General features: G+C 38.3%; 1 protein-coding gene across 15 annotated transcripts in view; it reads left to right on the top strand.

The window, feature by feature from the left end:
• Positions 1-24,184, top strand: part of TNRC6A (trinucleotide repeat containing adaptor 6A) — a 211,240-nt gene that overhangs the window by 89,525 nt on the left and 97,531 nt on the right. The window lies entirely within an intron of this gene.

Here is a 24,184-nt window from a genome sequence, read left to right as displayed (position 1 = left end):
TATGTGCATAAGTTAGGGGTCAAACTTCATTCTTTTGCATTTGACTATCCTGTTGTCCCAGCACCATTTGTTGAAAAACGACTCTTTCTCTCATTGAATTGTTTTAATAGCCTTGTTGACAATCAATTGATCATAAACGTGAGGGTTTATTTCCAGATTCTCAATTCTATTCCATTTATCTATATGTCTATCTTTATGTCAGTATCAAACTGTTTATTTACTATGTTTTGTAGTAAATATTGAAATCAAGAAATATGAGTCCTCGGGCTTCCCTGGTGGCGCAGTGGTTGAGAGTCCGCCTGCCGATGCAGGGGACATGGGTTCGTGCCCCGGTCCGGGAAGATCCCACATGCCGCGGAGCGGCTGGGCCAGTGAGCCACGGCCGCTGAGCCTGCGTGTCCAGAGCCTGTGCTCCGCAACGGGAGAGGCCACAACAGTGAGAGGCCCGCATATCGGAAAAAAAAAAAAAGAAGAAGAAATATGAGTCCTCCAAATTTGTTCTTTTTTTTAGATGGCTCTGGCTATTCTGGGTCCCTTATACTTCCACATAAATTTTAGGACTGGCTTGGCAATTTCTATAAAGAATCCAGCTAGTATTCCAATGCAGATTGTGTTAAATCTCTCAATCAATTTGAGGAGTGCTGCCATCTTAACAATATTAAGCATTCTGGATGTCCTTTAATTTGTTTAAATCTTCTCCAATGCAGTTGTTGTTTCTGTAGTTCCAAAACAGTTGAATATTGGCAATTTAGTAATTTTCAACCTACTATATAAAGAAAGTCAACTTTTTCCACAAAGCCAGCATATTGTTGATAAGCAAACCAGAATCCAGTAGCATCTCAAAACCATAATGCACCACAACCTGTTTGCTGTAACAAGGGTGGTGGTTTCCTGGAGGGAGGGGTGTTGGGGTGGAAACTGGGAGGGGGATGTGTGGAGTTACATGCGTGTGTTCACTTTTGTAGTTCATTCAGCTTTTTTTTTTTCACTAATTGAAATTTTTGTTTTATCAATCATAAAAGCATCTCAGTAAACTTTTTAATAAATTTTTTACTGGAGTATAGTTGATTTACGTTGTTGTGTTAGTTTCCGGCATACAGTAAAGTGAATCAGTTATACATATACATATATCCACTCTTTTTTAGATTCTTTTCCCATATAGGTCATGACAGAGTATTGAGTATCATTCAGCTTTTTTTTTTAAACAGCTATTTTTAAACATTGTTCTAGATGTACCAAGATTTAAAGGTAAGAAGTTTAAGAATTCCGAAGTGGAGACAATATAATGATTATTCGCAGCTAATATAATTACATATCTAGACAATCCAAGAGTACTATTGAAAAATCTCTTTAAAAAAGTTAAGACAATCTCTTATACACAATGAATTAATTCTGAAAAGTAGTTGGTTACAAAACAAATATCCAAAATCAACAGCATTCTTATGTTTCAGAAAAAAAGCTATTAAAAAAAAGGAAGAAAAATATTGTACTTAAAAGAGCACCAACACCCACTTTTACAATGTTGGCAAAACAAAAATGAAGGAAAATGAAAGAAGAAGCAAATGAAAATACATACCCTGTTCATCTATAAGAAGATTTAATGGTGTAAAGATGCATATTCTCCCTAAATTAACCTTTGTTTTTAACTTTATATCAATAAAAATACATTATGAGGTTTTTTTTGGAAGTAGACTCACTGAGTCTAAAGTTCAAATGGAAAAATAAACAAGTGAGGCTAGCCAGGAAAATTCTGAAGAAGAAAACTAATAAAGAAGGATTAACCCTAGTATGCATTGAAGCATATTATAAAGCTGCTTTTATGAAAAAAGTTTGGTACTGGTACATGAAAAGAAAGGCAGATTAACGAAACAGGTTAGAATTCAGAAATAGACCTAAGTACGTTTGAGAAGCTAGTATACGGTAAAGCTGTATTTCAAATCTGGGAGAAAAGAAATAAAATCATACGATGGAGTAATCAGTACTGGGGTAATTGGCTAGCCATTTGAGAAAATATAACTTAAAGCTGGGTGCTTATCTGATTTCTTACACCAAATAAATTCCAGACGAATAAACAATTTAAATGTAAATAAGTGACACAAAAAATAAGAAAACATGAACATGTGTACACACACATATAATTTTGAACCGAAGAAAATCTTTCTAAGCAAGCCACAAAACTCAGAAGCTGAACAGGAATAAATGGCAACATAAAAATTAAAATAGCTGCATAGTATAGAAACAGCATAGACTAAGTTAAAAGATAAATAACATGCTAGAAAAAAAGTGTTTACAATTCAGACTACAAAAAATAATTTCTTTAATATACAAAGAGCTCATAAATAAAAAGGAAAATATGAATAGCTTTAAAATTGGACAAAGGATATGAAGATGTAGTTCACAAAAAAGAAGTCCAAATTGCTTTTAAACACATAAAAAGTTTCTCAACCTTGCTAGTGACTAAAGAAATATAAATTAAAATGAGATAACAGATTGGCAAAGATAAAAGTGTTTAATAGTGTCCAAAAGGAGTGAGAGGAAATAAATGCTTTCATAAACTGTTGGCCAGGTTATAAATTGGCACAATCTCTTTGAAAGGCAATTTGGTGATACTTATCACATTTAAAGATGTTCATAAACTTTGACCCAGTTAGTCCACTTTTATGAATCTGTTCCACAGATATCTCAAGCACATTAACAAAGTTGTAAATAGAAGAATTTTTTTTTAACAATCACAAATTAACAGAAAAGTTGGAAGTACAGAAAAAGAACTTTTTTCTCCCTGAACCATTTGAGAGTAAATTGCTGACACAACCTGAAAATAGACCCAAATCCATGCCACATCACCCTGGAATAAATTAGTGTATATTTCCTACGAGCTAAGAAACTCTCTTGCATAACCTTAATACAATGATTGAAATCCAGAAATTAACATTAATATCATCTAATCCTCAAACGCTTTTCAGGTCCATAATTATCTGAATGATGTCTTTGTAGGGAAAGGATCCAGTTCAGAATCAAGCATTGTTTTTGTTTGCCGTATCTCTTTAAACTCCTTCAGCCAGTCTTTCCCTGATTTTCATAACCTTAACACTTAAAAAAATGACAAGTCAGTTATTTTGAAGAATGCCCCACAATTTAGTTGGTCTGAGGTTTCCTCATGATCAGGTTCGAGTAATGCATCTTTGACAGGAACGGCACAAAAAGATGCTGTGTTCTTCTCATTGCATCCTTCCAGGTGGTGCTAGATTTAGAAGTATCCGTCTCTTGATGATGTTCACTTTGATCATTCGACTAAGCGGGTGTCTGTCAGGCTTCTCCAATGTAAAGTTACTCGTTTTCCTTTTACATTTTTGAGTATTTTGTGGGAGGTGTTTTGAAATTATGTAAATATCCTGTTCCTTTTGCCAAACTTTTTTTTTTGGGGGGGGGGACAGCTTTATTGACTCACATATTTAAAGTGTATAATTTGATAAGTTTTGACATTATGTATACAGCTGTGAAACCATCACCACAATCAAAATAGTAAACATATCCATCACCCCCAAAAGTTTTCTCTTGCCTTTTTGTAATCTTTCCCTCTCGTCTTGCCCTGAATCTTCCCCATCCCCTGGCAAGCACTGATCTACTTTCTATTACTATAAAATAAGTTGCACTTTCTAGAATTTTATATAAACTGAACCATACAATTTGTACTAATTTTGGTCTGAGTTCATCCATGTTGTATATATCAATAGCTCATTCCTTGTAAGTGCGGAAGAATATTCCACCATATAGATTTATACCAGTTTGTTTATCCATTCTTCTGTTGATGGACAATTGGGTTGTTTCTAGTTTTGAAGTGTTACAAATGAAGCTTCTATGAACATTCATGCACAAGTCTTTGTATGGACAAATGCACTCATATCACTTGGGTAAGAATCTGGGAATGTAATCACAAGGTTAAAAGGTAGGTGTGTGCTTATCTTTTTCAAAAAAACTATCAAAATGGTTTTCCAAAATAATCGAGTAATTTTACATTCCCACCAGCAGTGTATGAGAACTACAGTTGCTTCACATCCTTACCAACAATAGTATAATGAGTCTTTTTAATTTTGGACATTTTTTATAGGTGAGTAGTGGTATCTTATTGTGGTTTTAATTTGCATTTCTCTAATTACTAAAGCTTTCGAGCATGTATATATCTTATTTACTGAAGGTCTGTTCAAATCTTTGGCCCATTTAAAAAAAATAGGTTGCTTTCTTATTATTGAGTTTTGTGACGCCTTTTTGTATTCTGGATCTAAATTCTTTATGTGATTTGCAAATATTTTCTCCCAGTCTGTGGCTTTTCATTCTCTGAACAGCATCTTTTAAAGAGTGGAAATGTTTAATTCTGATACCTTATGGACTGTGTTTTTGGTGACTATGAAATCATTGCCTAACCCAAGATCACAAAGATTTCTCCTATATTTACTTCCAAAAGTAGTTGAGTTTTTTTTTCAAAGTTTTTTAGTTTTTGTTTTCATGTTTAGGTATATTATCTATTTTGAGTTAATTTTTGTATATGATATGAGGTAAGGGTTGAGGTACTAGTTTTTGCATATAAATATCCAGCAAAATTTATTGAAAAGATTATCTTCACTCCACTGAATTGTCTTTGCTGAAAATAGATTGACCATATGTGTATAGGTTTATTTCTGGACTCTCTGTTCTGTTACATTGATCCATTTGTCTATCTTGATAACTGCTGCCTTCTAGTAAGTCTTGAAGCTGGGTTGTCTACATCCACCAGTTGTTTGGTCTTTTTCAAGGTTATTTTTGCTATTATATGTCCTCTACAGTTCTAGATGAGATTTAGAATCAACTTGTCAATTTTTACCAAACCGCCCCCCCCAAAAAAACCTGATGGGATTTTGATTATCATTACATTAAATCTACACATCAAATTGGAAGAACTGACATCCTAATAATACTGAGTCTTCCGATTCATAAACACCATATATCTCTGTTTATTTAAGTACACTTTAATTTCTCTCAGTGATATTTTGTAGTTATCAGGGTATAGGTTTTGCACATGTTCTGTCAGATTTATCCCTAAGCATTTCATATTTTTGATGCTATTGAAAATGGTTGTGATCTTTAATTCCAAATTCCTATTGATCATTGCTATTGTATAGAAATATAAGTGATTTTTGTATGTTGCTTTTGTATCCTACAGCCTTACTAAACCTACTTATTAATTCTAGTAGCATTTTTGTAGATTCCATTGAACACTCTGCATAGAAAGTGAATAAAGACAGTTGTACTTCTTCATTTCCACTTTTTTGCATTGACTGGAACTTCCAGAACAATGTTGAATACAAGACGTTCGAGCAGGCATCTTTGTCTTATTCCTGATATTAGAGGAAAAATATTCAGTATTCCATCATTAAGTACAATGTTAGTTGTAGAATTTTTATAGATACCCTTTATCGTATTGAGGAAATTCCCTTCTATTCCTAGTTTGCTATGAGGTTTTTTTTGTTTAAATAAGGAATAAATATTGTATTTTGTCCAAAGCTTTCTCTGCATCTATTGAGATGACTATGTGGTTTTTCTTTTATAGTTTTATAATATGATGAATTACATTGATTTCATTTCTGGGATAAACACCACTTGGTTGTGGAATATTTATATGTCTTTTTATATATGGTTGGGTTTGTTTTGCAAAAAAATTTTAAATTCATGCATTTGTGTTCATTAGAGATGTTGGTCTGTAGTTTTCTTTTCTTGTAATATCTTAGCCTTTGTTACTGGAGTAATTTTGACTTCCTAGAAGGAATTGGGAAATAGTTCCTCCTCTTTGATTTTATGGAAGAGTTTGGTAGATTTTTACATTATTTATTTCTTAAATATTTGCTAGAATAAATGAAGAAACCTTAACCTGGAGTTTTCTTCATGGGACAGTTTTTAAATATAAAGTTAAAATTTTAAATAGATAAAGGACGATGCAGGTCATTTCTTTCTTCTTGAGTGAGTTTTTTAGTTTGTCTTTCAAGGAATTTGACCATTTTACGTAAGTTGCTGAATTTTTGGCATAAGCTGGTTCACAATATTCCCTTATTATCATTTTAATGTCTATTGAATTTGTAGTGTTATCACCTCACTCATTTCTGGTATTACTGCTTTGTGTTTTCTATCTTTTTTCATGGCTAAACATTTATGAATTTTATTGATAAAACTAGTTTATCAAAGAACTAGTTTTTTGCTTCATTGATATTTCTCTCTCTCTCTCTCTCTCTCTCTCTCTCTTTTTTTCTCTTTCACTTATTACCATCCTGATCTTTATTATTTCCTTTCTTATTATTTTGGGTTTCATTTGCTTTTCTTTTTCTAATGTCTTAAGGTAGAAACTGAGGTCATTGATTTGAGACCTTATTTTCTAATATAGATATTTAGTGTGCTATAAATGTCCCTCTAAGTACTGCATTAGGTACATTCTACAAATTTTGGTATTTTCATTTTTCATACTTTATAACTTCCTTTTTGATCTCTCCTTTGACCCTTGGGTTATTTAGAAGTGTGTTATTTTGTTTCAAAATATTTGGGGATTTCTCAGATCTTTTTCTGTTATCAATTTCTAATTTTATTCTGTTGAGTATGATAATATGCCGTGTATGATTGGAATTCTCTTTAATTTATTGAGACTTTTTATGGCTAAGGATATTGTTTATCTTCATAAGCATTCTGCATGCAATTGAAAAGGATGTGTATTCGGCTGTTATTGTGTGGAGTAATCTGTATATGTGAATTAAGTCAAGTGGTTGATAATATTGTTCATGTGTTCTATGTTCTTACTGATTTTCTGTCTACTTGTTCTATCAATTATTGAGCGAGAGGTGTTGAAATCTTTGGCTACAATTGTGGATTTGTCTTTTTCTCCTTTCAGTTATGTCAATTTTTGCTGTTTTGAAGCCCTCCTAGCAGCTGCATAAACTTAGGATTGTCGTGCCCTCCTGATGAAGTGACCCATTATCATTACAAAAGAATCATCTTTTTCCCTGGTAATAGTCATTGCTTTAAAATCTACTTTGTCTGGTATTAATATAACCACTTCAGCTTTCTTTGGATTGGTGTTAGCCTAGTTTATTTTTTCCATCCTTTTGCATTTAACTTGTTTGTGTCTTAGTATTTAAAGGGGTTTCTTGTATGCAGCATACAGTTGGATCCTTCATTTTTATCCATTCTATTTCTGCCTTTAATTGAGATGCTTAGACAACTTATATCTGATGTGACCTGGTAGATTTAAATTTTAGATTTTGGCTATTTGTTTTCTGTTTGTCCTGTTTGTTCTTTCTTTCCATTTTCCTTTTTTTTTTCCTGTATACTTTTAGTTCTGTAATTTTTATGACTTCATTTTACTACTTTGTAGGATGCCAAGAACTTTTAATGGTTGGAGGACAGTCTTTTAACAAATGGCGATGGGAAAACTGGATATCCACCTGCAAAAGAATAAAGTTGAACCCTTACTTTACACCTTTTTACTCCTCTGTTGGCTTATTAGCCATAACTATTTATTGTATTATTTTAGCAGTTGCTGCAGGGTTTACATTTACAGTCTTAACTTATCACAGTCTACCTTTAAGCAATAGTATACACCTTAGTAACCAGACATTACAACAATACATCCATTTCTCCCCTCCCAGATTTTGTGTTACTTTGTCTTACATTTTATTTCAGCATATGTTGTCAACCCCACAATATGTTTTTCTCATTTTTGTTTTAAACAATTATCTTTTAATGATATTTAAATAATAAGAAAAATATTTTTCATAGTTATCTATGATTTACCTATGTAGGTACCATTTGCAGTGCGCTTTATTCATTTATATAATCTGGATTTCTATCTCGCTCATTTTCCTTCTGTCTGAGGACTTCATTTTACCACTTTTTTTTTTTTTTTTTGTAGTACAGATCTGCTGGTGACAATTATTTCAGATTTTCTAAGCTTGAAAAGTCTGTCTTTATTTCATCTTTAATTTTAAAAGTATTTTTGAAGGTAATAGGATTCTAGATTGACTAATATTTTTTTCTTTTAATGCTTGAAATATGTTGTTCCATGTCTTCTTGCTTGCATTGTTTCTAACAAGAAGCCTGTTGTTATCTGACTCTATTCCTCTAATCCTTCCAATATTTCCCAATCTTGAATTATTTCATGACATGAAGGCACTATTCAGTTCCCAGCTAAAGACCCAAACATGACCCTCTGCAGATCTCCAGAGCCCTCCATGTGTGTGGTTCTCTGCTTTCTGGGCCTCTGACCTGTCAATCTAGCCACCTTGAAAGCTCCAGACTCTCAGCTACATTGTCTCAATTCAGGGAGTCCTCTCTGCTTGGGTTCCCCCTCCCTGTACCACTGTACCATAGCCTGGAAACTATCCTCAAACAGTAATCTAGGGCAATCATAGGGCTCGCCTCATTTGTTTCCCCTCTCTCAGGGATCACTCTCTTTCACTCCTTGATGTTCAATATCTTAAAAACTGTTGTTTCATAAATTTTGTTTGTATTTTTAGCTTTTTCAGAAGGGAGGGTAAATAGAGTTTTGGTTGCTCCACCTTGGTTGGAAGTGGATGAGGAAGCCCCTATTCCTCACCTAATGTTTAATGAATGAATGAATGATATACGTTTGTGGCTATGCAGATGTATAGTTTCCTATTTTATTCAGAGGGTTATAATCCTTTACTATATTTATTTTAGTGTTAAAATTACCCTAAGTTTGGTCAGTGGGAATAAAAAAATTTAAACATAAAAATGCTCAATGCAGCATTTCTTCATCAAAGTTAACGGACTGAGAGTAAGGGAGATTTGCCCTCAAGGCAAAGCAGGTGCCATTATCACTTGTTCAATTCAGAGAAAAAGGGAAACAATAACTGATTACTTTAGCAGTAAATATTGAGGAACCTAGTAAGAGGTAGATGTACCTACTTTATCCTCAACAAAACAATGAAGGTGCCTGGTGGATCTGGTGGGAAAACAAAAGCATTATGAAAGAATGTTGCTTACATCTGTAAGATAAAGCAAAACCCCGCAGATCTAAAAAAGTAAGCAGATGTCTAAGAGAATCTATTTCTTGCTGGTAGTCAAGATGGTCACAAGCAAGTACCTGGGAGAACAATGATGCTCCTTGACACACCTGGTGGGACTGCTTGGAAGAAAGACAACATTCATTCTTCATCATTCAACAAATATTAATTCAATGTTTGATACTCCTGGGCACCACTCTAGGTACTGGAAATACAACTCTGAACATCACAGACAAGTCCCCACTCTTATGGACCTTACATGGCAGCAGTGACTGGATAAAATGAATTATCTCATGAGAACATGTAAGATTCCAGCCCTAAATGCTCAAGGGGTCCTTTCTAGGGGGGCTGTTTCCACCTGAATAGGAGGGAAAAACAATCAGTGAAGTCTAGGTTAGTTTTTTTTTTTTTTTTTTTTTTTTTTTTTTTTTTTTGCGGTACGCGGGCCTCTCACTGCTGTGGCCTCTCCCATTGCGGAGAACAGGCTCCGGTCGCGCAGGCTCAGCAGCCATGGCTCTCGGGCCCAGCCGCTCCGCGGCATGTGGGACCTTCCCTAACCGGGGCACGAACCTGTGTCCCCTGCATCGGCAGGCGGACTCTCAACCACTGCGCCACCAGGGAAGCCCTCTAGGTTAGTTTTGATACATGAATCCCATCTATATTAGTATGAGGTCCAGAGAACCTCAGCGAAGGTTTATTAAAGTAGGAAGCATTTGAGCTGGGCTTTGAAGTAGAAGTTTATGTTAAGTAGACATAATAGGAGAGATGTTCCACCCAGAAGAAATAACATGTTTAAGTCAGAGAGGCTTCGGAAAACATGAGAAAGTAGCAATAACTCAGTGTCACTGGAACACAAAATAGGAATTCTAAGAAATAGGGTAGGTTATGTAGTAAGAGTTCTTGAAGAAGGGTTCTTTTATGCTAAGCAAGGGGTTTCAGTTAATATTCTATAGAGTACAGAGATCTCTTTAAGAATTTTTAGGTCCTTCAGCTCCAGTACGCTACCCTTCTACTCTGTTGGAACCTGTGCTCAAGATCCTTAATTACAGCCACTGGGTTCTGGGAGAAATTGTGGAAAACTAGACAAGTAAAGTCAAAGTGAGTTTCAGATACATTAGAAGGGTGGTTCAGCCGTGTAGCTGACAGGGTCTTGGTGAATCAGCCAGGTGTCAGGCCTGAGCCTCTGAGGTGGGAGAGCCAAGTTCAGGACATTGGTCCACCAGAGACCTCCCAGTCCCACATAATATCAAACAGCGAAAGTTCTCCCAGAGATCTCCATCTCAACGCTAAGACCCAGCTCCACTCAATGAACAGGAAGCTACAGTGCTGGACACCCTATGCCAAACAACAAGCAAGACAGGAACACAACCCCATGCATTAGCAGAGAGGCTGCCTAAAATCATAATAAGTTCACAGACACCCCAAAACACACCACTGGATGTGGTCCTGCCCACCAGAAAGACAAGATCCAGCCTCATCCACCAGAACACAGGCACCAGTCCCCTCTACCAGGAAGCCTACACAATCCACTGAGCCAACCTTACCCACTGGGAGCAGAACATAACCATAAACAATAGGAACTACAAACCTGCAGCCTGAAAAAAGCAGACCCCAAACACAGTAAGTTAAGCAAAATGAGAAGACAGAGAAATATACAGTAGATGAAGGAGCAAGGTAAAAACCCACCAGACCAAACAAATGAAGAGGAAATAGGCAGTCTACCTGAAAAAGAATACAGAGTAATGATAGTAAAGTTGACCCAAAATCTTGGAAATAGAGAAAATGCAAGAAACATTAATGAGGACCTAGAAGAGCTAAAGAGCAAACAGGGCTTCCCTGGTGGCACAGTGGTTAAGAATCTGCCTGCCAATGCAGGGGACACGAGTTCGAGCCCTGGTCCAGGAAGATCCCACATGCCGCGGAGCAACTAAGCCCATGCGCCACAGCTACTGAGCCTGCGCTCTAGAGCCCACGAGCCACAACTCCTGAGCCCATGTGCTGCAACTATTGAAGCCCATGCTCCTAGAGCCCGTGCTCCACAACAAGGGAAGCCACCACAATGAGAAGCCCATGCACCACAAGAAAGAGTAGTCCCCGCTCGCTGCAACTAGAGAAAGCCCACATGCAGCAACGAAGGCCCAACACAGCCAAAATAAATGAATAAATAAAATTAATAAAGAGAAAAAAAATAAAGAGCAAACAAACAATGATGAACAACACAATAAATGAAATTAAAAATTCTCTAGAAGGAATCAATAGCAGAATAACTGAGGCAGAAGAATGGATAAGGGACCTGGAAGATAAAATAGTGGAAATAACTACTGCAGAGCAGAATAAAGAAAAAAAGAATGAAAAGAATTGAGGACAATCTCAGAGAACTCTGAGACAACATTAAACGCACCAACATTCGAATTATAGGGATCCCAGAAGAAGAAGAGGAAAAGGGACTGAGAAACTATTTGAAGTGATTATAGTTGAAAACTTCCCTAATATGGGAAAAGAAATAGTCAGTCAAGTCCAGAAAGCACAGAGAGTCCCATACAGGATAAACCCAAGGAGAAACACACCAAGACACATATTAATCAAACTATCAAAAATTAAATACAAAGAAAAAATATTAAAAGCAGCAAGGGAAAAACAACAAATAACGTACAAGGGAATTCCCATAAGGTTAACAGCTGCTCTTTTAGCAGAAACTCTGCAAGCCAGAAGGGAGTGACAGGACATATTTAAAGTGATGAAAGGGAAAAACCTACAACCAAGATTACTCTACCCAGCAAGGATCTCATTCAGATTTGATGGAGAAATTAAAACCCTTGGGCTTCTCTGGTGGCGCAGTGGTTGAGAGTCCGCCTGCCGATACAGGGGACGCAGGTTCGTGCCCCAGTCTGGGAGGATCCCACATGCCGCGGAGCGGCTGGGCCCGTGAGCCATGGCCGCTGAGCCTGCGCGTCCGGAGCCTGTGCTCCGCAGCGGGACAGGCCACAAGAGTGAGAGGCCCGCGTACCGCAAAAAAAAAAAAATAAAATAAAATAAAATAAAATAAATAAAATAAAAATAAAAAATAAAACCCTTACAGACAAGCAAAAGCTAAGAGAATTCAGCACCACCAAACCAGCTTTACAACAAATGCTAAAGGAATTTCTCTTGGCAGGAAACACAAGAGAAGGAAAAGACCTACAATAACAAACCCAAAACAATTAAGAAAATGGTAATAGGAACATACGTATAGATAATTACCTTAAATGTAACTGGATTAAATGCTCCAACCAAAAGACAGAGACTGGCTGAATGGATACAAAAACAAGACCCATATATATGCTGTCTACAAGAGACCCACTTCAGACCTAGGGACACATACAGACTGAAAGTGAGAGGATGGAAAAAGATATTTCATGCAAATGGAAATCAAAAGAAAGCTGGAGTAGCAATTCTCATATCAGACAAAATAGACTTTAAAATAAAGACTATTACAAGAGACAAAGAAGGACACTACATAATGATCAAGGGATCAATCCAAGAAGAAGATATAACAATTGTAAATATTTATGCACCCAGCATAGGAGCACCTCAATATATAAGGCAAATGCTAACAGCCATAAAAGGGGAAATCGACAGTAACACAATCATAGTAGGGGACTCTTAACACCCCACTTTCACCAATGGACAGATCATCCAAAATGAAAATTTTGGATGAAATGCAACAATTGAAAATGCAACAATTCTTCAATGTAAGCAAATCAATCAATGTGATACACCACATTAACAAATTGAAGAATAAAAACCATATGATCATCTCAATAGATTGAGAAAAAACTTTTGACAAAATTCAACACCCATTTATGATAAAATCCCTCCAGAAAGTAGGCATAGAGGGAACTTACCTCAACATAATAAAGGCCATGTATGACAAACCCACAGCCAACATCATTCTCAATGGTGAAAAGCTGAAAGCATTTCCACTAAGATCAGGAACAAGACAAGGTTGCCCATTCTCACCACTATTATTCAACATAGTTTTGGAAGTTTTAGCCACAGCAATCAGAAAAGCAAAAGAAATACAAGGAATCCAAATCGGAAAAGAAGAAGTAAAACTGTCACTGTTTGCAGGTGACATGATACTATATATAGAGAATCCTAAAGATGCTACCAGAAAACTACTAAAGCTAATCAATGAATTTGGTAAAGTAGCGGGATAAAAAATTAATGCACAGAAATCTCTTGCATTCCTATACACTAACAATGAAAAATCTGAAAGAGAAGTTAAGGAAACACTCCCATATACCATTGCAACAAAAAGATTAAAATACTTAGGAATAAACCTACATAAGGAGACAAAAGACCTGTATGCAGAAAACTATAAGACACTGATGAAAGAAATTAAAGATGATACAAGCAGACGGAGAGATATACCATGTACTTGGATTGGAAGAATCAACATTGTGAAAATGACTGTACTACCAAAAGCCATGTACAGATTCAATGCAATCCCTATCAAACTACCAATGGCATTTTTCACAGAACTAGAACAAAAAATTTCACAATTTGTATGGAAACACAAAAGACCCCGAATAGCCAAAGCAATCTTGAGAAAGAAAAATGGAGCTGGAGGAATCAGGATCCTGGACTTCAGACTATACTACAAAGCTACAGTCATCAAGACAGTATGGTACTGGCACAGAAACAGAAATATAGATCAATGGGACAGGATAGAAAGCCCAAAGGTAAACCCATGCACATATGGTCACCTTATCTTTGATAAAGGAGGCAAGAATATACAGTGGAGAAAAGGCAGCCTCTTCAATAAGTGGTGCTGGGAAAACTGGACAGCTACATGTAAAAGAATGAAATTAGAACACTGCCTAACACCATACACAAAAATAAACTCAAAGTGGATTAAAGACCTAAATGTAAGGCCAGACACCATCAAACTCTTAGAGGAAAACATAGGCAGAACACTCTATGATATAAATCACAGCAAGATCCTTTTTGACCCACCTCCTACAGAAATGGAAATAAAAACAAAAATAAACAAATGGGACCTAATGAAACTGAAAAGCTTTTGCACAGCAAAGAAAACCATAGACAAGACGAAAAGACAACCCTTGGAATGGGAGAAAATACTTGCAAACGAAGCAACTGACAAAGGATTCATTTCCAAAATATATAAGCAGCTCATGCAGCTCAATATCAAAAACAACAAACAACCCAATCCAAAAATGGGCAGAAGACCTAAATAGACACTTCTCCAAAGAAGATATACAGATTGCCAAAAGAAACGTGAAAGGATGCCCGATGTAGCTAATCATTAGAAAATTGCAAATCAAAACTACAATTAGGTATTACCTCACACCAGTCAGAATGGCCATCATGAAAAAATCTACAAACAATAAATGCTGGAGAGGATGTGGAGAAAAGGGAACCCTCTTGCACTGTTGGTGGGAATGTAAATTGATACAGCCACTGTGGAGAACAGTATGGAGGTTCCTTAATAAAACTAAAAATAGAACTACCATACGACCCAGCAATCCCACTACGGGCATATACCCTGAGAAAACCATAATTCAAAAAGAGTCATGTACCACAATGTTCACTGCAGCTCTATTTACAATAGCCAGGACATGGAAGCAACCTAAGTGTCCATCGACAGATGAATGGATAAAGAAGATGTGGCACATATATACAATGGAATATTACTCAGCCATAAAAAGAAACGAACTGGGGTTATTTGTAATGAGGTGGATGGACCTAGAGACTGTCATACAGAGTGAAGTAAGTCAGAAAGAGAAACAAATACAGTATGCTAACACATATATATGGAATCTAAAAAAAAAAAAAAGGTTATGCAGAACCTAGAGGCAGGACAGGAATAAAGATGCAGATGTAGAGAATGGACTTGAGGACAAGGGGAGGGGGAAGGGTAAGCTGGGACGAAGTGAGAGAGTGACATGGACATATATACACTACCAAATGTAAAATAAATAGCTAGTGGGACGCAGCTGCATCGCACGGGGAGATCAGCTCAGTGCTTTGTGTCCACCTAGAGGGGTGGGAGGGAGGCGCAAGAGGGAGGGGATATGGGGATATATATATACACATAGCTGATTCACTTTGTTATAAAGGAGCAACTAACACACCATTGTAAAGCAATTATACTCCAATAAAGGTGTTAAAAAAAAGAAATTTTAGCAGCAGCAGCAGCACCTGATGAGACTTACTTGTTAGGAAACCAGTTTGGCAGCAGTGTGGATATTTGGATAGAGGGAGGTTAGCAAGCATGGAAGAGTCATTCCTTCATCCAATAAATTTTATTAAGGGCCTAATATGTACTAGGCAACATGCTAGATGCGAAAGATATAGTGAGAACAAGGCAGTATTGTCCTTGCTCTCTTGGAGCTTACAGAGAATCTGGAGAATCAAAAATTAAACAAATAATGATAGAAGTACTACATTACAGATGTGATCATGCCAGAATGCAGAAGTAGAGGATGCCTTTAGAATATGTAACTGGGAGACCTAATAAAGTCAAGGCAGGTGGTGGTCAAAAAGTCTATCCTAAAAAAAAAAAAAAAAAAAAAAAAGTCTATCCTGAGGAAGTGACATGTGGTTGAGAGCTGAAGGATGGTAAGGCTGGGTGAAGAACCGGACACGTTTTAGAAAACGAAAGAAAAGCCCTTTGGAGAGTTCTCTGGTGGTCCAGGGGTTAGGACTTTGCACTTTCATGGCTGCGTACCCGGTTCAGCCCCTGGCTGGGGAACTAAGATCCTGCAAGCCATGTGACATGGCCAAGAAAAAAAACAAAAGCCCTTGGATTGAATTGTCTGGAGCAAGGAGAGAAGGGTGGTGGCTGGAGATAACACTGGGCGACCTTGCAATCCATGTTAAAGTTACTGGGCTTTGAATCAAGAGCCCTGGAAAGCTTTTGAATTATTTTAAGTTCAGGAGTACGATGATCAAGTTTTCAATTTAAGAAAAATCACTGAGGCTGCTGAACGGTGAATGATTTCATGTGAACATGTATAAAGCTGGTGAGGATGTGGTGCATCAGAGCCCCTCCTGCGATTGGAAATGTAACCTGGTGTAACCACTTCGGAAACACTGTATAGCTTCTCATGTAGTTAAGGATGAACTTATTCTGTGATTCAGTATTTCTATTCCTAGCTATTTATCCAAGAGAGATAGAAACATATGTCTACTGTCCACAGAAGAAGAAAAAAGAAAGAACAAAAAAGACTTGTACAAGAATACAGCTTTATTCATAGCAGCTTTATTCATAATAACCTCAAACTGGAAACAAGTGTCAGTTAACAAGAGGATGGTAAACAAACCGTGGTACATTCATTTAATGGGATAATTCTCAGTAACAAAAAGGAATGAACTTCTGACACATGCAACAATATGAATGACTAGGATATGTTCAGCAAGAGAAGTTAGGCACAAAAGTATATATATATGCGTACTATATGACTCCATCTATATGAAGTTCCAGAACAGACAGTACTAACCCATAGTGATATAAATCAGAAAAGTGGTTTCTTGGCGTCAGGTGTGTGTGTGGGGGGGCAGGGGCGGGGGGGATCAGGTGAGTGATGAAAAGGGGCACAAGGGAATTTTCAGAGCTGACCAAGTGTTCTATATAGTGATTTTGGTTACACTAATTTTGGTATTTATTTTGACAAATAACTACATGTGTCAAAACTCGTCAATTTTTTTTGACTTCAAAAGTGTGCATTTTATTGTACGTAAACTATACCACAACAAAAAAGAAAGGGAAATAAAAGTGAATTGGTGGCGTTTTCAGGGTATACCATGGGGGTTGGCAGTGGAGAAACAGAGGAAGGGAAAAATAAGAGAAGTTTGGAAACAAAGTAACAGTGATATATTGGATGAGAGGGAGGGAAGAGTCAAAATTGACTCAGGTTTCTGGCTGGGGCAGCTTCGTGCCAGGTATTACTGCTACCTGGGGGAAACTGTCTCTTTGGGGACAGGTTTGTGTGTGGTGGGGGGAATGGGACAGAGAAGGAATAAGGCTAAATTCTTTTATTTATTTACTTATTTATGTATTTATTTATTTATTTTTGGCTGCATTGGGTTTTCGTTGCTGCGAGCGGGGCTACTCTTCGTTGTGGTGCGCAGGCTTCTCATTGCGGTGGCTTCTTGTGTTGCGGAGCACGGGCTCTAAGCACACGGGTTTCAGTAGTTGCAGCACGCAGGCTCGGTAGTTGTGGCTCACGGGCTGTAGAGTGCAGGCTCAGTAGTTGTGGCACACAGGGTTAGTTACTCCGCGGTATGTGGGATCTTCCCGGACCAGGGCTCAAAACCCCTGCCCCCTGCATTGGCAGGTGGATTCTTAACCACTGCGCCAGCAGGGAAGTCTGGAATAAGGCTAAATTCTGACACATCAATCTGAGAAGTCCTCATCTGATTGTCCCCATTATACTACCCTTAATCCTGTTAATCGTGCGTTGCTAGGTTGTCACTGGAGTAGCATTCCTCTGCTCTTTCCTCAGTCCACAGCAATGGTTCTCCATAGGGTAATATTTCACCTCCACTCCTCAGAGGGGTGGGGGAAACTGCTGAAGGGGTTTGGGCTGTCACAAAGAGCTGGGATTCAGTGGAGAGGGGCTGGACAGGGACAGTCCCACAAAATGTAGGACCGCCCCCCGACATTCTCATGAGTGAAAGCATGTTTGTAATTATCCAAGGACCTAACTCTTTACTTTATTCAGCATTACTATACACTTAAATTTTCAGTAATTCAATGTTCCCCTAAATTGAAAGAGAATTGTTCTCTAGTTGTTCAGAACTTGACTGAGAGTTGTTCTCTCTTCCAGATAAATTACATCTCCAGCATCACTACAGGTCTTGGTGTATGAGTAGTTATTTCAGCACTGCTGCATTTGTAGAAGTGATTCAACACATAGGTGCCAGGATCTGCCGACTTTACTGAGTCTTCCAGTGTAGACTATTACCAAGTATTTACATAGTGAAAGACATTTTATTTTATTTACTTTCCTTTGACTTCTTTATTTCAGACATGTCATTTTATGTGATTTTAAAATTATATGTTAGGTAGCTTATACTATCTCTGATGATCATTTAGGGATAGAAAGGGTGGTGTTACAAAATATTTCTTATCAAAGGGAGCTGCGGGGTCTAATTGAGTTGAGAAAAAAAGATCTACAATGTAGTGGTTAGTGATCTAGGCTCAGAAGCCAAATTGCTTGATTTTTACCACATTTTAGGTGACTCTGGGCAAGTTAATTATCCTCATCTGTAAAATGGGGATAACATCATTGGGCTGTGTGAGGACAATGATAATGATCAGTTAATTTTTTTTTTTTTTTGAGGTACGCGGGCCTCTCACTGCTGTGGCCTCTCCCGTTGTGGAGCACGGGCTCCGGACGCGCAGGCTCAGCGGCCATGGCTCACGGGCCCAGCCGCTCCGCGGCATGTGGGATCTTCCCAGACCGGGGCACGAACCCGTGTCCCCTGCATCGGCAGGCGAACTCTCAACCACTGCGCCACCAGGGAAGCCCCCAGTTAATATTTTTAAAGCACTTAGAACAATACATAATTGGCATGTATTAAGTACCAAATAGATTTCAGTTAAATAAAATAATTATACTCTTTCCAGGAAATCTCATTTGTGTTCATGTTTTCAATATCCATTTATACATTATTGTGAAAATTTTTCTAAATTTAAAAATATTTTGAGTGAGCTTTGTCTAAATATATAGATTTCATGATGGTATTTGGTAGAGACTTGGGAGAAAAAATAATCCTTTCAAGTACATAATTTTTCAAGTATTAGGCTAGTCATTTACCCTTCTTAGATAAGGAAGAGAGGGTTGAAGAATACTTAAGCTCTGGTAACCTCAGAAACCAAAGGAACAAAAAACCCAAGGAAGAAAGACAAATGGAGAAAAGATCTTATTTACGTTTAATTTTGTATAGCCTCTGTTTCTTACTATGCTCACTAAGAAGAAGCAAGAAGCTTCCTGAGATAGTTACAGATTCTTCCAGAGCTATTCCATAAAAAGCTATGGTAGGAAAGTCAGTTAATGTTACATACAAATTCTCAAACTGGAAACTTCAACCATAAGGCATGCAACATATTATAACATTCACTTAATCTAGAGAATATGCTTGTTGTAGGAAATGGCATTTGCTTACTTAAACCAGCTATGTTAGTGAAACCCATTACTCTGTACAGAACCTTGTTTCTGGTTTTGTTCCTAATTGTTTATACAAGTAAGTAAAAATGGTGGCACCAGTGGATTTAAAGCTAAATACAATACGAAGCCTGTTTTCATCCACAATAAGGACCCACAGTTTAAGCCTCCAGCCTGAGACCCTTCCTCTGCTGTTCCCTAGGTGCTGGGTTGGCTGCCCCTTATCTTTCAGCTCTCAGATGAAGCTTTACATTTTCAAAGAAACCTTCTTTGACCACACAATCTATGTAATGTTCCTTTGTTTCATGCTTAGCACATTTCTTTCCTTCTGTGCACTTGTCATAGTTTATAATTATACACTTTATAGTTTGCTTTAAAAAGAAAAAATCTGTCTGCCTCTTAAGACTTAATGGACAGGAGTAGTTGCTCCTGTATTGCTGAGAACTGGGCCCTAGCACAGTACCTAGCACATATATTTGTTGCCCAGACAGACTGGCATTTTAGCATTCTGGGGTACACAGGTGAGATATGGGCTAAAAATATGAATTTGAGAGTCATCTACATTTAAATAGTATTTAAATACAAGAGAAAGGATGGAATTACCCATCCGAAGGAGAAAGTTGAGAGACAGAGAAGGGGAAGAGTCTGGAACAAAGCCTTGGGGTTCTCCAACATTTATTTGGTACAAAGCAAGAGATGATGGCAAAGGATACAAAAACAAGAAATGGCTAGAGAGGTAAAAAGAAACCCAGGAGAGTGTGCTGCCAAGACATTCTGGAAAAGAAGCTCTCTTAAGAAGGCAGGACTGGTCAGCTGTGACAAATACAGCTAAAAAGTAAATCAGGGGCTTCCCTGGTGGCGCAGTGGTTAAGAATCCACCTGCCAATGCAGGGGACACGGGTTCCAGCCCTGGTCCGGGAAGATCCCACATGCCGCGGAGTAACTAAGCCCATGTGCTGCAACTACTGAGCCTGCATGCTGCAACTACTGAAGCCCACGTGCCTAGATCCCGTGCTCCGCAACAAGAGAAGCCACCGCAATGAGAAGCCTGTGCACTGCAACGAAGAGTAGCACCCGCTCGCTATAACTAGAGAAAGCCTGTGTGCAGCAATGAAGACCCAAGGCAGCCAAAAAAAAAAAAAAAAAATGAAGTAAATCAAGAGCAGGATAGAAATGTTACTATTGAGCTTGAGAGCTTCAAGGTCATTTCTGACTTTGATAAGAGCTGTTTGTGGGGAGGAGTGGGGATGTCAGGTTAGAGTGGGCTGGGAAAGGAGGTGAGCAACTGGAAGCAGCTGGTATAGAACACCTTTCCAAGAAGTTTTTCTGGGAAAGAGAGAAAAAAAAGAAAAGAAATGAAGCTGGAGAGGAATGAGGCATCCATGGAGTTGTTTTTTGTTTTGTTTGCGTTTTTTTCTTATTATGGAAGTTACTAGAATATGTTTGTATGATGATGGGAAATATTCAATAGAGAGACTAATTATTAATAAAGAGAAGGAATAATAAGAGAAGACCCCTTAGTAGGCTTTTTTTTTTTTTTTTTTTTTTTTTTTGCGGTATGCGGGCCTCTCACTGTTGTGGCCTCTCCCGTTGTGGAGCACAGGCTCCGGACGCACAGGCTCAGCGGCCATGGCTCACGGGCCCAGCCGCTCCGTGGCATGTGGGATCTTCCCGGACTGGGGCACGAACCCGTGTGTCCTGCATCGGCAGGCAGACTCTCAACCACTGCGCCACCAGGGAAGCCCTTCTTTTTTCTTTTTCTTTTTTTTTGGCCACACCATGCAGCATGTGGAACTTCCCCAACCAGGGATTGAACCCATGCCCCCTGTATTGGAAGCATGGAGTCTTAACCAATGGACTACCAGGGAAGTCCAGCAGGTTTCTGATAAGGAATCAGTGCTGGTTTTCTGTTGTCATTCTTCTTTGACCTACCCCTATGCACCAAGTTTAAGAGATAATCAAAAAGTGATTAGCATACCTTCATAATGCAGCCCTCTAGGAGTCATGTGTGATTGTGTCAAACCACTCTGGAAAGATCTTCAAGAAATTATATCTTCTCAGCTTCCCTGGAGCTGGGAATTAGTTCCAGGGTTTTTCAACCTTGGGTGCTATTGGTATTTTGGTTCAGATACTCTCACGCTGGGGGGAGTGGGGCTGTGCTGTGCACTGTAGGATGTTTAGCAGAATCCCTGGCCTCTACCCACTAGGTACCAGTAGCATCCAGTTGTGACCATCAGAAACCAGAAATTGCTAAATCTTTGTGTGAGGGTTAGGGAGCCAAATTGCCCCAAATGAGAATCAATGATTTTTTCAAACCTAAGAAAGTCTAATTTTTTAAAAAAAAAATCAGTTAATCTTAACAGCTGTGTAAATGTTGATAAATATTACATTGCTTTATGCTTTTGTGGAAAACTATTCATAAACCTGGTATGAAAGCATACTGTTCTATATACACATGTTCATTTTTTTAACTCCTAAAGAAATGCTGTAATATAATTTTTAATGCTTTAAGTAGAAAGAACAATAAAAGAAAACAAACCCAAATATATGCATGGATGAATCGAACTTAGGGATATGGCAAGAAAAGGAAAGTCACTAGCATTTATTTGGTGCCCCCTACATTTTACACTTTGTAAACCAGATTAAAAAAATTTTTTTTTACATGCTCATTGTATAAAAATGAAAAAAAAAGCCAGATACATTAAAAGAAGGAAATTAAAAACTATATCATCAGTTAACATTTTGGTACATATGCTTTAGGACTTTCTGTGCATCCATTCATTCCCTTATACATTAACTTATTACACATCTCCCTGACAGAGGACAGGAACTGGGCAGTCAAGGGAGGTTTTGTTTCTTTTTAATGGGAGAGATTTGGGCATGTTTTAAAGGCAATGAAAGGATCAAAGCAGTAGAAAGAGGAAAATGGGATGATCCGTAAAGTGAGGTTCCTGAGAAGGAATGGATTGCAAGCACAGAGTTGGAATCATCTTTAGATTGGGGGGAGAAAGCGTTGTGAGGGACTTCCCTGGTGGCGCAGTGGTTAAGAATCCACCTGCCAATGCACGGGACACGGGTTTGAGCACTGGTCTGGGAAGATCCCACATGCCGCGGAGCAACTAAGCCCATGCGCCACAACTACTGAGCCTGCGTGCCACAACTACTGAAGCTCATGTGACTAGAGCCCGTGCTCTGCAACAAGAGAAGCCACCACAATGAGAAGCCTGCGCACGGTAACGAACAGTAGCCCCCGCTCTCAGAACTAGAGAAAGCCCGTGCAGCTACGAAGATCCAGTGCAGCCAAAAATAAAAAGAAAAAAAAGAGAAAGCGTTTTGAGAGGATGGAAGGAACACACACATATGCACACGAATATATGTATCTTACTGTATATACAGGTATGTACATTGCTGTATCTACCCGTAGGTATCTTGTATCTACATGTAGGTATATATTTTTACTTTATGTACACATATGTAGCTTACTGTCTTCATATATAAGTATCTTACTGTATCTACATGCTTTCACAGTGTGAGCTACTTAGGAACTTGCTTTTTTAGTTATTCTATTGTAACCATTTTCCGCTGTGCCATTACTCTTCCTCTCCAGCATTTTTATAGTATCCTAACGCGTGCAGTAGTACAGTTTTTTTTTTTTAATAGATCTTTACTGGAGTGTAATTGCTTCACAATATTGTGTTAGTTTCTGTTGCCCAACAAAGCAAATCAGTCATATGCATACACATGTCCCCATATCCTCTCCCGCTTGAGCCTCCCTCCCATCCTCTTTATCCCACCCCTCTAGGTCATGGCAAAGCGAAGAGCCGATCTCCCTGTGCTATGCTGCTGCTTCCCAGCAGCCAACTATTTTACATTCGGTAGTGTATATATGTCGATGCTACTCTCACTTCACCCCAGCTTCGCCTTCCCACCCCATGTCCTCAAGTCCATTTTCTATGTCTACCTCTTTAATCCTGAACTAGGTTCATCAGTACCATTTTTTTTTTAAGATTCCATATATATGCATTAGCGTACGGTATTTGTTTTTCTCTTTCTGACTTTGTATGACAGACTCTAGGCCGAACCACCTCACTACAAATAACTCAATTTTGTTTCCTTTTAAGGCTGAGTAATATTCCATTGTATATATGTGCCACATCTTCTTTATTCATTCATCTGTTCATGAACATTTAGGTTGGTTCCATGTCCTGGCTATTGTAAACAGTGTATTGTAAACAGAACCACCACTATGGAGAACACTATGGAGGGTCTTTAAAAAACTAAAAATAGAACTATCATACGACCCAGCAATCCCACTACTGGGCAAATACCCTGAGAAAACCATAATTCAAAAAGAGACATTTACCACAAAGTTCATTGCAGCACTATTTACAGGAGTTCAGTTTTTAAAGCCATGTCGTAATGTTGGACATTTTGGCCGTTCACAATTTTTCACCACCACCAACGCAGGACTTAATATCACGATGGTGACGTTATCTGTAGCTATCTAGGATTATTTTTTGAACAGAAGTTCATGCAAGTGGAATTGCTGAGTCAAATGGTCTGCAAAATTCGAAGGATAAAAATCGCTTCTAAACCTGTCATCCTCAGGTATGCATTATTATCTGAGGAGGAAACAGAGAAGCAGAGAGGTTAAATAATTGGCCCAAGGTCAAAAATAATTAGAAGTAAAAAAAAAAAAAATTAGAAGTGGCGGATTTCAAAAGCAGCGAGGAATCATCATGCTGCCGCTGGGGTAGAATTTGCGGTTTATGCGATTTTTTTTTTTCTGCTGTGTTTTGGTGGGGGAGGGGCCGGGCAGCAGGGAAGGAAACTTGTGTCGCAGCAAAGAAGGAGGAGAGGGACTCAAGTCAGAATCCGAGGCGGCCGTGCCAAAAAAGGCTGGGCTCGGAGTTCGGCGGGGCCCCCTGCCGCTGTGCGGGGCGCCTCGGAGGCTGTGATCCCCCCACC

Source organism: Tursiops truncatus, chromosome 15 (genome assembly GCF_011762595.2).
Source record: "Tursiops truncatus isolate mTurTru1 chromosome 15, mTurTru1.mat.Y, whole genome shotgun sequence".
NCBI classification, from domain to species: Eukaryota; Metazoa; Chordata; class Mammalia; order Artiodactyla; family Delphinidae; genus Tursiops; species Tursiops truncatus.
This window is presented reverse-complemented; position numbering and strand designations above follow the sequence as displayed.